Consider the following 16,020-nt stretch of genomic DNA (forward strand, 5'->3'; position numbering starts at 1 on the left):
AGTAAAACTAAAGACGGCAGTTTACAGTCTACGCTATTTACCCCAGCTCTCGTTTTCCTCCACTATTTGATCGCTTACGATAAGGCAGATTTTCTGGAGGTCAAAATGTGTTTTAATGACTAAAAATAAAAAAACAACTTGTCGCGATCAGCCATTTTTGCTGTTTACATTAAGGTTGTACCATTGACTCGCGCTAGCTTAGTCACTCCAGATCTCTGAAACCAAAAAATGTCTGACAAACTGCATGGAATTTGTTGAAATCAACTCAACCGACTAATTAAACCCCCGCTAACTCGAATATCAAGCCTAATGTCAAAAATGTTGAACTTCCCCTTTAACGATAAATTAAACTAAAGCACTATCAAATCAAAATGTCGCTTTTTGGGACAAATAATTCCATGCGAGTGATCGAGATTAATACAATACAAAGTTTCTTCTTAAACATGATTATTGTTCCTAATATAAAGTACATCCATACACACAGCAGCTTATAGTCACGATGCCAGGTAGATAACATGACCTAACCTTGCCTCCGCCCGGCAACGGCTGAGCCAACTGTCCTTGCATTCATGCTGATGAGACGCCGGCTATGACAGTCAATCAGTTTCTTCTTGAAAGGTGTGGCACCAGTGTACATTGCTTTTGAATCCCCAAAAGATGTCTACCCTTCAAGCTACTCATAAGAATGTAATATTAGAGCATTTTGGAAGGATACAAAGCAAATGATTGGTTCTCCGTAGACCCCACAACTACAGGTTGACGGATAATGGATTTTCATAAGGCGATGCCGGTATGTCAAAAGAAATTCAGCCGATTGCCGATATCCAAAGCCGATTTTATAAGCTGATATTTGAGACCGATATACTTTTTTTTTAATGCGTAGATTATGAAAGGCTATTAAAAAAATTGAATACTTTCAAGTCATTAACACTAGAACTACCAAGGGTGGATCAGTTGATGCAAAGACCTTTTGTTACCAGAGAAGGGTCATCTGACTCTAATCAACATATCTCTTGTGAGCACTGAGGTCCTCATTACACTTGCAAAACCAAAGGGTCGGATTGCTGCAATTAGAATCTTGAGTGTTTGCAGGGCAGGGCTGCCTTGGCTTTGTCAGACAGTGGACCGCTCAGGCAGGCAATCGGGCGTACAACCTTTTTACTGTATGTACTGTATACAGAAGCTTGTGTTTGCTGTGACAAAACAGCTGTTTGAGCTGCTGTGGAAAGTTCTTTGGTTATTGTGTGCTTCACCATAATAAACTGTAAACCTTGACAACTGAATGTTGGACTTGTCAGGTGACAAGTAAAGGTGCTTGATGGGATTTGTCCCAGATGTTTTAACACTCAAATTTCTAAAATGTAGACAGTCTGGTTTAGCTACAGTTCTGGATGCTAGTCTTAGTTTCATGCCACATGGCCCTCTCATCATTTTTACACTAACCCAGGAGTTAACAAGTTTGGATTTGCAAATATTCAAGGTACTAATTGCAGCTATCGAGAGCTAAACCCCCTCTTCAGACCTAGGCTGCTTGATTGCTTGTTTGAGTGGTCTATTGTTTGACAAAGTAAAGTAGTCAGTTTGGTATCTGGGTCATTTGAGGCCTTTCTGGTATTTCTTTATAGCCAAAAAAACCCCCCAGGACCTCCAGTGTTAAAGCCACCAGGACCTCACAACGAGATATAAACATGTAAGAGTGAGTTTAAGGGGATGCTCGTCATGCTAAAGCTAATGCTAACGCTAAGAGTTACATTTAGAGTGAAAGGATCACTCAGTAAACACCTTAAAAGGCTAAAGCAACATTGCATATTCTTTCATGCAAGATAAAAAAAATATATGAATATTTATAACACAGGCAAGCCTAAAGCTTCCTGTCGCAGCCTGCCTTCAAGGTGCTGCAGGGTCCTTCCGGGGTATTACCGACAGTCAGCAGCGGCCACAGGGGCCCACAAAGATGCCTGATCAAAATCCTTTTTAAATGGCTTTTTTTTCCTTTCTTTTTTTGGTTAATCGACCAATGGCCGCTATAAGAAAAAAGTCCATATATCCTCCTCTACCCTCTACCCAAAACATGGCAAGCTCATGATAGAGTGGGACCTTTACAGTCGCATGCCCATTAAATGACTTTTTTAACAAATGTTTTGCTATCTGTAATACATTATGGACAAAACAACTGCATATTCTGCTCTACTTTTGTCTCTGTAATAGAAGATAATGTGATGACACCCATAACAAACATGAAATAATTTGGAAATCGAAACTATAAATATATTAGGAGTTTGACAAAATATCGAAATGGTGATATATCGTGATACTTTGTATCCCAAAAGGTTATCGATATGCTCCTGCCAAGAACTGAGATATTGTTTTTGAAAGGAGTCAATGTTTAAAAAAAAAAAAAAAAAAACAACAACAAGTTGCTACCAAAATCTTCCACCATAATAGTGTCTCAGGTAACTCTAAGGCTGCCATTCACGGTGCTCAACACCCAATCCATTTAGACTGGGAACGTTCATTCATTTGAAATAGGGCTGCAGCCATCGATTATTTTAGTAGTCGATTAATCGATTAACTATTTAGTTCGAATAATCGAGTGATCGGATAAGGAATATAAAAAATTTCAATACCTGAGACCTGAGTATTACACGGTATATTAAAAAAAAAAAAAAAAAAAGAGGATCTATGTAGGACAAAAAAACAATTGGCTAGTTAGTTCGAATAATCGAGTAATCGGATGAGGAACATGAAAAATTAAAATACCTGAGCTGAGCGTCAAACGATATAAACATTAAATAAATGAGGATCGATGTACAACAAAAGAACAATTGACTAACTTACACAGCAAAAGTCTACTAGCTTAAAAGCTATAAAATGCTAACCCATTTTTACAATGCTCTTAACAAATAGCTCAGACACATATTCCCACAAAAAAGGGCTAAATATACCTTTAAACTAAATTACAAACACATTCAAAAAAATCATTAGCTCACACAAAAACTTAGCTAATGTTGGTCTTAACAGGGAGCAGATGAATTCAGCCATGTGAAATGAGGTAGACTAGAGGGCCGTGTATCCACCCAAATCAATAAGAATAAATGCAAACCCTTTCAAAACAAATCATTACAACGCCACGTTAATTAAACGAATACTCGAGTTAATCAATTAATTGTTGCAGCACTAATTCGAAACCAGAGCAGTCGCAGTCATTCCGTCTGATTTTCGGGGCATTTACAGGTCACTTGCTGTTCATTTACAGGTCATTTCCTATTGAGTTTGAGTCACTAATCATTTGGGTAGTTCCCAGGTGACTTCCTGTTCTGTAACTCCAAAATAAACAGAAAGTAACCCATAAAATACCCCAAAATCAACAGGAAGCAACTGAAAATCAACAGTTAAATGACCTTAAATGGCCCAAAATGACCTCATTGCCTGGCATTGGCTGCCACTGACGGCCATAGACGTTCAATCCGTTTGAAGTGGGAGGGATGGCAGCGAATGAACGAATGTTCATTCGCTGCCATCCCTCCCAGTTCAAACGGATTGGACGTCTACTAGTGAAACTCATTCTAATTCACAGCAGAAGCTTGTTTTTCGTTCATTAGTTGTTTGTAGACTATCCTAGGATTTCCTGACCAATGTACCGATAATCGTTGAATCGCAATATCGTCAGATCATCGTTATCGCAAATCGTATCATATCGTGAGGTAACAAGAGGTTCCCGCTCTTAATATAATTGATTTATTTTTAATAAGCAGAAGTAGTATACACACAATCCGTTGTTTTGGCAATAACAGGCAATGACTTTTTCTCAAGCAGGTGTGCTACCCATGCAAAATGGGTAAGAGATGTGCTATATGGCCAGAGTAATATAGTCGTAGGCTGCCTCCATTGCACCTGATGATCTCGAGCCAATAGGGGCATTTGTCAAATGCAATCAGGTGTGATGGGAAGGGAAAAGCGAGGATGGAGACAAGGGCGGAGTGGGGGTGGTGAGAGGGCTCAAAGCGTGCCAAACTCTCCCACTGTGTGGAGCACAAAGACCAAAACATGGGCCCCACCTCAGCTCCAGACATCGACACCAGCTTTTATCCCAGTGGAGTGAAACTACTTCATTCGCAAAAAGAAGGGGACACGGTGGGTGATTTACGGTGTTACATGGAAGTAGAAATACAAAATATAGTTTGTGCCAAAAATGGCCAAAACATCTTAAATGCAATGAGGTCAGATGGAATGAAATGTATGAGATGCCACGGTGTTCATTTGGGAAAAGTAGGGCTGCAGCGGTCGATTATTTTAGTAGTCGATTATTCTTTGAACTAGTTCGGGGGTCAGCAACCCGCAGCTCTAGAGGCGCAAATAAGTAAGTGAACCCTCTGCCTAAGGAGACTTAAAGAGCAATTGAAACCAATTTTTACCAAACATTTTAAGTCAGGTATGTGCCTAATCACTGATGAGTGGTTTAAAGCTGCCCTGCTCACTATAAAACACACACCTGGTAAGAATTGTCTTGATGAGAAGCATCAGAACTCAGCAGCACGCCTCATCACTCGAACCCCCGCAACACACCACATCACCCCCATCCTCCGTCAACTCCACTGGCTTCCCGTCAAACAAAGAATCAACTACAAGATCCTCATCATCACCTTCAAAATACTCCATGGCCTGGCCCCTCCCTACCTTTGCGATCTTCTCCGTCTAAACCAGACATGTCCAAAGTCCGGCCCGGGGGCCAAATGCAGCCCTTGGTCAAATCTCATCCTCTGTCATAAAATCAAGAGCGTCTGGCCCACACACAGACTTCATAAATTGGTCAGCATTATTGCTACCAGCATATGAAGTAGCTTACACGCTAAATGCTGCTCCTCATTTACCCACTAAAAGGCAGCGGCACTCTAAGCAACATTACCACGTGTGACACTTTACTCCCAATTTTCTAAAACGGCGACAATCAACAACAACAAAAAAAAGAAAGTTGCCGACGGCCGACGCTAGGTGGGAATTGGACTATTTCTTCACTAAAATATGCAACAACTGTGTCCGCCTCATTTGCAAAGAGACAGTCGTTGTTTTTAAAGAGTTCAATGTGAGGCGATATTGCCAAAAAACACACACTAACATGTTCGACAAGATTACAGGGAAGATACAGAGCGAGACATTGAGGCAACTTGAAGCTAGTTTAATTTTACGGCAGTAGTATTTCACAAGAGCCCGAGAGTCGAAAGAGAACGCCACAAAGGCTAGGGAACAAAGGGATTGTTGAAATTATTAATTTAAAAAAATAATAATAATAAAATAAAATAAAGCAAATGTGACACACGGAATAGCTTGCTAAAATTTGCTTAAATATATTGTTCTACGTAAAGGACGTCAGCCAAGGTCGGCCCCCCACATTTTTACCACACCAAATCTGGCCCCCTTTGCAAAACGTTTGGACACCCCTAGTCGAAACAATCCAACCCGTTCACTTCGCTCTACCACTATTCTTCCCCTCTCCATCCCCGTGTCCGCCTCTCCACCTTTGGTTCCAGAGGTTTTAATCAGTGCGCCCCCCAGCTCTGGAACGCCCTACCCCCTGATCTTCGCAGCATATCTACCCTATCACTTTTCAAATCTAGACTGAAAACACACCTGTTCACTCTTTCTTACCCACCATAACCCCTCGCTCTGTTATATTTTTACTTCTTTTTATTGTGCTTTTAATTTTTTATCCTTTTAATACCTTTTATTGTTCTGTGATTCCATGTCTCTTGTGTAGCGTCTTTGTGTGTTTTGAAAAGCGCTCTATAAAATAAAATGCATTATTATTATTATTATTATTATTATTATTATTGTCTGATGTGCATCATTGCTCGGTCAAAAGAGCTGTCTGAAGACCTGCAATCAAGGATTGTTGATTTGTATAAAGCTGGGAAACGATACAAAACCATCTCTAAAAGTCTGGATGTTCATCAATCGACAGTTGTCTACAAATGGAGAGAGTTTGGCGCTGTTGCTTCTCTCCCAAGGAGTGGCCATCCACCAAATATGACGCCAAGAGTTCAGCGCAGAATACTCAGAGAGGTAAAAAAAAAAGAACCCTAGAGTGTCGGCTAAAGACTTACAGAAAACCCTGGCACAGTCCAACACATCTGTGCACACATCAACTATATGTAAAACTATGGCCAAGAATGGTGTTCATGGGAGGACTCGACAGAGGAAGCCACTGGTGTCTAAAAAAAAACATTGTTGCTTGTTTAACGTTCGCAAAAAGGCATTTGGACAATTCGCAGAAGTTTTGGCTAAATAATTTGTGGACTGATGAAACCAAAGTTGAATTGTTTGGGAGTAACACACAACGTCATGTGTGGAGGAAAAATGGAACAGCTCACCAACATCAACACCTCATCCACACCGTGAAGCATGGTGGAGGGAGCATCATGATTTGGGTCTGTTTTGCTGCCTCAGGGCCTGGACAACTTGCAATCATTAATGGAAGAATGAATTCAAAAGTTTTGAAGGAAAACCTGAGGCTGTCGGTCAGACAGTTGGAGCTAAAAAGAGGATGGCTCCAAAGCACAGAAATAAATCAACTTCAGAATGGTTTCAGAAGAACAAAATACACGTTCTAGAGTGGCAAAGTCAAAGTCCAGACTTGAACCCCATTGAGATGCTGTGGCATGACCTGAAGACAGCGAGTGATGTCAGACATCCCAGGAATCTGACTGAACTAGTTTGACTGAAGCAGTTTTGTAGAGAAGAATGGGCCAAGACTGATCTGTAGCTACAGGAAGCGCCTGGTTGAAGTTATTGCTGCCAAGGGGTGGGGGCACAAAATATTAAATGTGATGATTCGCTTACTTATTTTTCCCTTTCTGTCAATGTTTGCATACGATCCTCATTAAAATATGAAAACTTGTAAATGTTTAGGTGGTTTTAGTTAAAGCAGGCACTGTTTTTTCATCTGTGTGATTTTGAGAAAGATCAGAACACATTCGATGGTGATTTTATGCAGAAATGTACATCAGTCGCTTCCACACACACGGTCTATTTCATTCAGAAGCATAAAATACCGCGCGCAATATGAAATAAACATGCTTTCTTGCGTCATATGCACTTTAAAAATACAATAAAACGGACTAATTTGCGCCTCGGTTGCATGTGGTTTATGTGCAAACCAGATGGTAATGGGGCAATTTAGTTAAATTATTTCTAATTAAGAGGAACACCACTGGTTGAGCGCAAGCAATTAAGCAAAACCCATTTCACTCATATTGTTTTGCTTTTATAAAGCTGAGAATGATTCAGAAAGCGTTAAGGCACAATTACTTGAAGAATTGCTCAAATTGAAGCATTCCACCTCAGCTTAAGAGAATCATAACTGGAAGAGATAACATATCCAGAACAAGTAAGGGCGTGTCACGTCTACGCATCACAGCTTTACATTTTGAACGGCTGTTGCTGACTTGAAATCCACTTTAATGCCAGAAACTGTCAAGTATGTGGGCAAAACCATAACACTTTTATGTTTCATTTCATTGTTTTGTAATGTGCCTCTTACGGTTGACAGTCTACATTCTTTCAAGCTACAGCAGGTGTCTTATTGCCTGTTTAGGGAAAAAAAAAAAAACATCATGAAAATAATATGCCTCTTTGAAATGAATGCAAATTTGTGCCTGGATGCCATTTCTCAAAAAAAAAAAAAAAAAAAATAATCCCTGTCTAATCCAACATAAAAACTTTTTACATCCATATTTTACGGTATGTTCATATGACGACTGAACACTTGAAAAATATTCAATATGCAAAAGTTTGGTGGGTTATTGATGGGAAGCTTTTTGCGCTCAATATCATGTCATTGAACATGATGTGGTGGCAGCTGGAAGACTTGCGGCAGATGATTAAACGTAATCAACCTGTCACTCGAGCACGATACCGGCTGTCCGTTTGAGCGCATAACATACAAATCATACTTTAACTCATTCACTGCCGGCCCAAGGATATATAGGGATAGCATTCGGAGTACAGTAGTACCTCGAGATTTGAGAGCTTCAGTCTACGAAAAGCCTTTTCAGCTTGAGACAATGAAAAATGATTCAGCATACAAAAGATAACACATACAAGGGCATGGGTTTGGTCTCAATATTGGTAGGGACGATATAACAGCATAAGCTGCATATACACTTTTTGCTGGGGACAGGACATTAACTCATTTGCTCCCAGAAACGTGTAAATATGTTCTATTTTTAAATGCTTCACTGTCCCCAAAACGTATTTATACACCTTTTGCGTAATTTTTTTTTTTTTTTTTTTTTTTTTTTTTTTTTTTTAAACCTGTCCTGTTCAGCTGTTTGACACAGAGAATGGAAGTCTAAGTGCCCAGATTCTGAACAGTTTTAATGTTTCACATTGAGAGTCTGACATACTCCCATTGTGATCATTCAAAATACCTTTTTATTATGACAAAGCAGCGAACAGGAAGGGATTATGGGGGGACAGAAGAAAAGAAATACAAGAGAAGAAGGAAAAGAAACACATACACAAACAACAACTAGAAATACATTGAACATCTAAACTAGTTACTAATATGCTGGTGCTATCGTCAGCGCGATGTATTTCCGGTTTACACCATGTGGGGGCCTATTGGCCAGTGAAAGAGGAGAATGGGGGTGGGGGTGTCTATAAGCCTATAAGCTAAGTGATTGAAAGGGGTAGAGTGTACACAAATCAGTTCTGTGATCTAGAACCCAGTAATCGTGTGAATCTCTTATGAGTAAGCCCGTTGGCGACCAACCCTACGCCGCCGCATCGCCAATCCCGGCACCGGGACCCCCGACCCGAGAATGCCCTACCACATCCAGCAGCACGCAGGCCCCACCGGGCGCGCGACAGCCACGCAGACGGGCGGAGAAGCCGCGCGGGCGCCAACCCAGGGCCACAGCCCCCACCCAGCCAGCCCGGGGAAGGAGGGAGGGCGGGCGCGGGGGGCCACGCGCAGCCCATCCCTCCTCCCGCAGCCCAGCAAAGGAGCCATCGTTCCCCCCCCGGTACCCAGGGTGGTCCCCCGGGCCACCCGCGCACCCATCAACCGGCCTTCAGGGATGGCAGGAGGGGACGCATCACCAACCCCACGCCTACACCCACCCCCGCCCGCCCACCCGGGCCACGAGCCACAGCCGCAGCCCCCCAACCGGCACGGCACGCCACGGGACCCCCAGTGGCCCACCAAGCCCCAGGCAAGGCAGGGTCCCCCGCCGGTGCAGGCGACACCCCGCTGTTACACCGGCGCCCAGTCAGCGACCCGCGACGGAGCGCAGGGCGGATGCCCAGCCAGAGAAGAGAGGGGAAGGCGGAGGCAGGAGAACGCCCAGGAACTGCCACGGGGCGATGCAAGATCGGAGACCCGACCCCCCAACCTACTCCCGCGGCCGGCAGCCAAGGCAGAGGGGAGGCCACACCCCAGGAGCCACGCCATATAAAAAAGTGTGGGACCCACCTACCACCCTATTACTGTGGCTGCCAGGTTCCCGACTGGCAGCCATCACCCAGCACCGTGATGGGGGTGTGAGGGGAGGGTAGTGCAATGTATGCATTAAAATAGGAGAGCTTGGCTTGGGGCAGTGGGACCGCAGCATGGAGCTTCTGCCCAGTCGCCCGTCCCACCGCCCTTTGCCAGAGCTCTCCTGTGGAGTATGATGTGTGGTGCATTTAAAAAAGGTGCAGAGATGGCGGGGCCTGTGGTGAGGAGGCAGCCGTGAGGTACCCCCACCCCCAACAGGTCCCAACCATCCCACAACCTTGGTGTGTGGTGCATTAAAAACAGGGGGGAGCCGGGCCGGGACTGTAAAGCCCCGTCCCAACTCTCCCCGGAGAAATGTATGAGCATGTAAGTGCCAAGGTGAAAAATATTTACAGTGCCGAAGTGAGAAGTGCGTGAGTTAAGAGGCAAGCTCCCGCGGGCGTGGCCCCGTCCACCAGAACCACCGGCCGCAGGGCAGAAGAGGCGTCAGGGCCCCGATCAATCTCCGCCCCAGACCACCCACGGCGCCTCCGCGACCGCCCCCCCCCCCCCCAACCACCGAGCATCCACCCCGCACTCCGAGCAGGCGCCACACCAAGCGCCGGCGACCAGGGGACGTCCACCCCACCGGCAAGGGACAGCAAGCCTCACCCAAGGCCCCGCGGGCCCCAAGAGGCCCCGCCAACGACCCCGCCGGCCGGGGGGCAGCAGCGGCCGCCGCGGCCCAGGGAGGCGGACAGGGCCGGAAGCAGACCAAGGGGACGGAAGCGCGCCCCCCACAACCCACCCCCGGGCCAGGAGGGGCGCGCGGCATGACACCAGAGGGCACCTCCCCGGCACCCGGTACAGGGAGACGCGGCTCCGGCTGGGCGGACCTGGGAGGGAACCATGGCTGCCGCATGCACCCCCCGGCCCCCACCCCAACTCCACCCCACCCCGGCCGGCCGGGGAAGGGCCGCGGCCCCGGACCGGCACCCGCGCGGCCCCCCCACCCGCCCACGACACCAGCGCGCGCCCGACGGGACCCCCGCACAGCCAGACGCAACCAGACAAGCCCCGGCCGAAAATCCCGGGGGCCAAGACCGGCGACGGGACGGCCCAGGGCAGGACGCCAACAAACTCCACCTGTAAAGCTGACAGAAGAAGAGGTTTATCAAACACCATTAGATGTATGCCAAGGACCGGTGAAGTGTATTATTTACGCATAGTTCCTTAATTGTTCCAAGTCTGATAATATATAGGGTGTTCCAAAAAAAAGTTGCATATGTTCCCCAGCAGCTGGAAACCAAATTGTCTATGAGTATCCTTGTAAAATAAGCCCATTGACCGACTAAACTGTGAAGGAAGAAAGTGTATTTATTACATGCTGTTGGGAGTGTACAAAACAGTTTGGATTTAAACATGTCCTGTTTCCAGCTGTAGAAGGATGCATACAACTTCCCTGGACACCCCGCATACATCAATTTATGTGTACATTTTTATTATTTTTGTGGCATTCCTTCGCAGGTGAGAGAGAATCCTTATTCTATGTTCATCATTCTTGCGACCGTTTCCCACTGTTGTTCGTATTTGTCCATTTTGTTTGTCTGTTTGGCAGATATTTTCTCTAATGTTATATATTCAATGATTAGATTTAGCCATTGGTTAATGCTAATGTTTTGTTTGTTTTTCCAATTCAACAATATTGTTTTTTTGGCTATCGTTAGACTTGCTAGTAGTGGACGGGTTTGATGGATAGAGATATTCACTGTATTCAGATCGCCAAGCAGACAAAGAGTTGGAGACAATGGAATCCTGCAGTTCAATAGGAAAGAGAGTTTCTTCGTTACCTGTGCCCAGAAATTTTGCGTAATTTAAAAAAAAAAAAAATTTTTTTAATATAAGAGCCATATACAGCTTCCGCTCTATCTGACAAACAAAGAACAACGCTCCAAACCCATTTTAAAGCAATAAAACTGGCCACTGGAGGGCAGTAGCACATTTTGTAAGACAAGGCAACCCGATTCAACAGCAATGAGCGGCCGGGCAGCATGGTCGGAGCGCTGACGGCATGATGCCAGGCGGCGCTTCGACTGAACAAAACAACCGAGAGGACGCCTGGGAGGCCAGGCGCCGGACGACCGAGCAAAACGAGTGAGACCCCCAGTGCAGCGGCTCGCCGAACAGACCCCGCAGAAACGCAAAAATAATCCATCTTTGTGAGACAGACAACGATGAGGGAAAAGTTTACACGGCTGACGTGGCGACAACGGCGTCATCTCGGCGACAAACCATCATCTCGCAGTAGTCATGTGTGAATAAATTGTTACTTTGCTATCAAAAGCTCTATATGTCTGGTTGTCATGGTATTTTGTAAAAGGAAAACATTCAGATGTTTGGGATGTAACTAATGCAATAAATAGCTTGGTTAAAGTCAAAGTTATGTTTGAAATCTATGCGTTTACAAAAAGCTCATTTTCTCCGTTTCTTCATTAGAAATTGGAAAATTGCTCAAACTAAGCTATTTTCTAATGCTGATTTCTAAAAATATGGAAAAAGATATTAACTTACTTTTCCTGCTGAAAGAATAGAGTCTAATCTTTCTTTTAGTGGGTTCCATGTTTATATAGCAGTAGAACGGAATTTTCTGTGGGCCTTGCAAAATCAGTCAAAATCCAGAAAAACGGCCGGGAGCGAAGGGCCTTGCCCTGGTGAAAATGGCTGGGAGTTAAGGTAATAAGACCAAACAGAATGGTGAACGGTGGTCAGGGCTATATTTCTCACCAATAAGAACCTTATTAATTGACAGGCTAAATGATTCATGCAAAATAAATTTGTATTGACATGTACTAACTTTCACGCTGCAAATTTTACAGTATAACTTAAATCTTAAATCTGATCATTTTTCTTAAATCTAGTTGAATATTTTTTTTCCATTTTGTTTTGAGTTTTAAAGGCTGGTTAACAGATAAATGAGTCAGATTCTCCCACTTACTTTTAGTAAATATCACTATTAGTCCCATACATCTAAAAGTCTGTTCGAGCTGAAACGAGTACTCGAGCAACTCGAGTTTAAAAACTGATCCGAGTAATTTTATTCACCTCGAGTAATCGTTTACTTTGACAGCTCTAAGCATCACGTTTTGCTTGGACTACTTTTAATGCAGGACAACGCGCTGTCACGTGCGGAGAGGAGGAAGGGTAAAAAAAAAAAAAAAAAAAACTTACTGCAGCCGACAGCCGCCACAAACGACGCCGACGTTGCTAAATACTAGCCCGCACGATGCTACGTTGGTAACAGGTAGCGTCTGATGCGTCTCATAGAGATCACATGTATGTTGAACTAGATGCGAAATGACAGCCTCGGCCGCGTCTGGGCAGCGTTAGTAAACAGCCGCCATCTTAAAGCAGTAGAGCGCTAAGTGCTAATAAAGAGCGCTAAGCGCTAATAAATAAGATTAACATTACTGTCGCTACTAGCTCACGTAACGTTAGCCCTGCGGAGGGCTAGGTTTCAATTAATTATGACCACTGTCGATGCGTGGCTAACGTGTCTTACATACAGGCTTTAACATAACATAGCATTGTGGAGTGATGAGGGTGTAAAATAAAAACTCAATAATGCTAACTATCAATTTTAGCTCAGTAGTCATTGCTGGATAAAACACTTAGTAGCACTGGTCCCTAATGAGCTCCAATACAGCCTGTATCATACATTTATTTTGAACACTGCAAAAACTCAAAATCCTATCAGGACTTACAGTTTAGACTAACTTAAAACTTAACTTAACTAGAACTTAAATATGGCTTGACACAAAGAGAAATTCAATTGAAACACGTGGGAAAAAATCCTAACTTTTAAGTGATGTGTGTTATCAAGCGTTTTAGGTAAGATATATATATTTTAAATAAGATCTAAAGGTTTTTTTAATGAAAGCAGTGAATTAGTCTTTTTTTTTTTAAATTCTAGTTACATCTGAGATGCAATTGTTGGCTGTTTTCAACAATATACATCGAAAATAAAGACATTGATTGACTGAAAATGGTTCAAGATGAGATGAAATGTGTTGTTTTCTCATGTATATTTATAACTGCTCTTCACCTAAAAATATATTTGTTTTATCCGATTACTCGATTAATCGATAGAATTTTCAGTCGATTACTAAAATATTCTATAGCTGTAGCCCTACATTTTTCACCTAAATCAAGGGAAAAAATGCTTTCAATTTTTTTTGCCATGTGGAAACATGTCTTTTACCATCTGGCATTGTTTTACCATGTGGCCACATGTGGAATTCCTTTGCCATGTGGCAACGTGGATTATGCCATATGACATTTTTTTTGCCACGTGGCAAGGTGGATTTTGCCATGTGGAAATTTTTTTGCCATGTGACAACATGGGTTTGGCCATGTGGCTTTTTTTTTTTTTTTTTGCCATGTGGCAATGTGGATTTTGCCATGTGGCAACATGGGTTTTTCCATTACCATTATTTTTGCCATGTGGCAACATGGCTTTTACCATGTGGCCTTGTTTTACCATGTTGCCACATGTGGAATTCCATATGACATTTTTTTGCCACGTGGCAAGGTGGATTTTGCCATGTGACAACATGAGTTTGGCCATGTGGCTTTTTTTTTTTGCCATGTGGCAATGTGGATTTTGCCATGTGGCAACATGGGTTTTTCCATTACCATTATTTTTGCCATGTGGCAACATGGATTTTGCCATTAGCATTTTTTGGGGGCCATGTCTCAACATGAGTTTTGCCATGTGGCGTTTTTCCCATGTGGAAACATGGATTTTGCCATTTGGCAAAATTGGTTTTGCCATAGTGCAAAATGAATTTAGGTTTGTTTTTCTGCCATTTAAAATGAATGGAAAATTTGGACGTGCATAGCAGTCCATGGTATAGCCTGACTTGGGTGCCAGTTGAATGTCAGTGCGCTGTAATGATAAGTGGATGATCAAAAATTACAGCCACACATGTTTTTCTGCCATTTAAGAGGAAAATTTGGACGCGCGTAGCCGTGGACGTGCATGGCCAGCAAAAATGCCATATACCTGCAAAAACTGCCACATATCAAAATACACATTTTGCCACATGGCAATAAAAAATGGCACATAGCAAATACCATTTTTTAAAGGATCTGTCAAAATGGACTATACATCTTTTGCCGTCCATGGCAGCGAAAGAGTTCAATGCCGTTTAAAATGAAATTAGAGATCATTTTAACCTAGCTACGTAAGAGCAACTGTCTGGGATGGGGCACGCCGCATAGATGCAAGAGGTTGTTTGTTTAATCAGGATTTAAATTAATATTCCGTTTCCATCATGTTACTTTAGTGGATAACTCATCTTCAAAGGGAATTAAGTGCTCCTTGGTGGCTTTTACAATGTGTGCTGAGCTGGAAGAGAGGATGCTGGGCTGGCAGTGGGGCTCAAAAAACAACTTGAGGAAAGCCTCCAGGTGGCGAGTCTGGAAAAAGGATAACATCCATGCTTCTGCTCAACTAACCATCAAACCTAATTACCTGTGGATAGGACTTATGGGCCACATGTTGGGTTCAAAGCATCCGATCAGGAAGTGTGTGCGCGCGTCTGGTCAATGTGTGCGTGACCGAAAGATTAGTCTGCCACTTCTTGGCTCGGTGCCGCCGTTTCAATCAAACGGACTTATTTAGATTTTAGATGATTCAAGCGAAGCCACCAGAGAATGTTTCAGAATGGATCGCTTGTCAGTCTGTCGCACGCTGGCAGCCGTGTCTGCTGATGCATTATTCTTCTCTGCGGGGGAAGCAAAGCGCTCGGAGGACTTAGTCATGGAGGGGAAAATCGGAAAATACACACTATAATTGAATTGAAATTAGCTATGCAACATACTGTAACAAGACGCTTCACCTGCTTCCAAAACGATACATCATAGGGAACCAATAAAGGTACTTTCTCTTTTAACGACCTATAAAAGCAGCATAACATCAGTACAGATCACTAAATGTTCTGACTTTTTGACATCACGTTCTATTAATCATTGCGTTCCTTTGCAGCGTGTTGTTTAAAATGCAATTTAACTAGTCCAAATGCTACTAGTTGGCTTAACATTATGTTTGGTTATAACTACAATCATAGACTTCATAATGTATTGACGGGACACTCCGTCAAAGCTGACAAAGTGGAAACACAAAGAGCTTTTTACGTTGAAAATTCTTCTGAACAAATGCTTAAATCCCTGAATTCTTTATAGATATGGACGTAAAACAGTCTCCATTCTTGGTTAGCAATGGAGGTCTCGGGTTTTTTTTATCTATAAAGTAGGGCTGTCAAAAGTATCGCGTTAACGGGCGGTAATTCATTTTTTTTAATGAATCACGTTAAAATATTTGACGCAATTAACGCACATGCCCCGCTCAAACAGATTAAAATGACCATACAGTGTAATCTCAGCTTGTTACTTGTTTTTTTGGTGTTTGGCGCCCTCTGCTGGCGCTTGGGTCCAAAAGATTTTATAGGTTTCAACACAGTGAGTGAGCATGGTGTAATTATTGA

At 43.3% G+C, this 16,020-nt stretch overlaps 1 protein-coding gene across 11 annotated transcripts in view; it reads right to left on the reverse strand.

Annotated features, from left to right (window-relative positions):
- The window catches only part of msi2b (musashi RNA-binding protein 2b), a 653,181-nt gene that overhangs the window by 402,401 nt on the left and 234,760 nt on the right, over positions 1-16,020 (reverse strand). The gene's annotated exons all lie outside the window — the stretch shown is intronic.

Source organism: Corythoichthys intestinalis, chromosome 18 (genome assembly GCF_030265065.1).
Source record: "Corythoichthys intestinalis isolate RoL2023-P3 chromosome 18, ASM3026506v1, whole genome shotgun sequence".
Taxonomy (NCBI): domain Eukaryota; kingdom Metazoa; phylum Chordata; class Actinopteri; order Syngnathiformes; family Syngnathidae; genus Corythoichthys; species Corythoichthys intestinalis.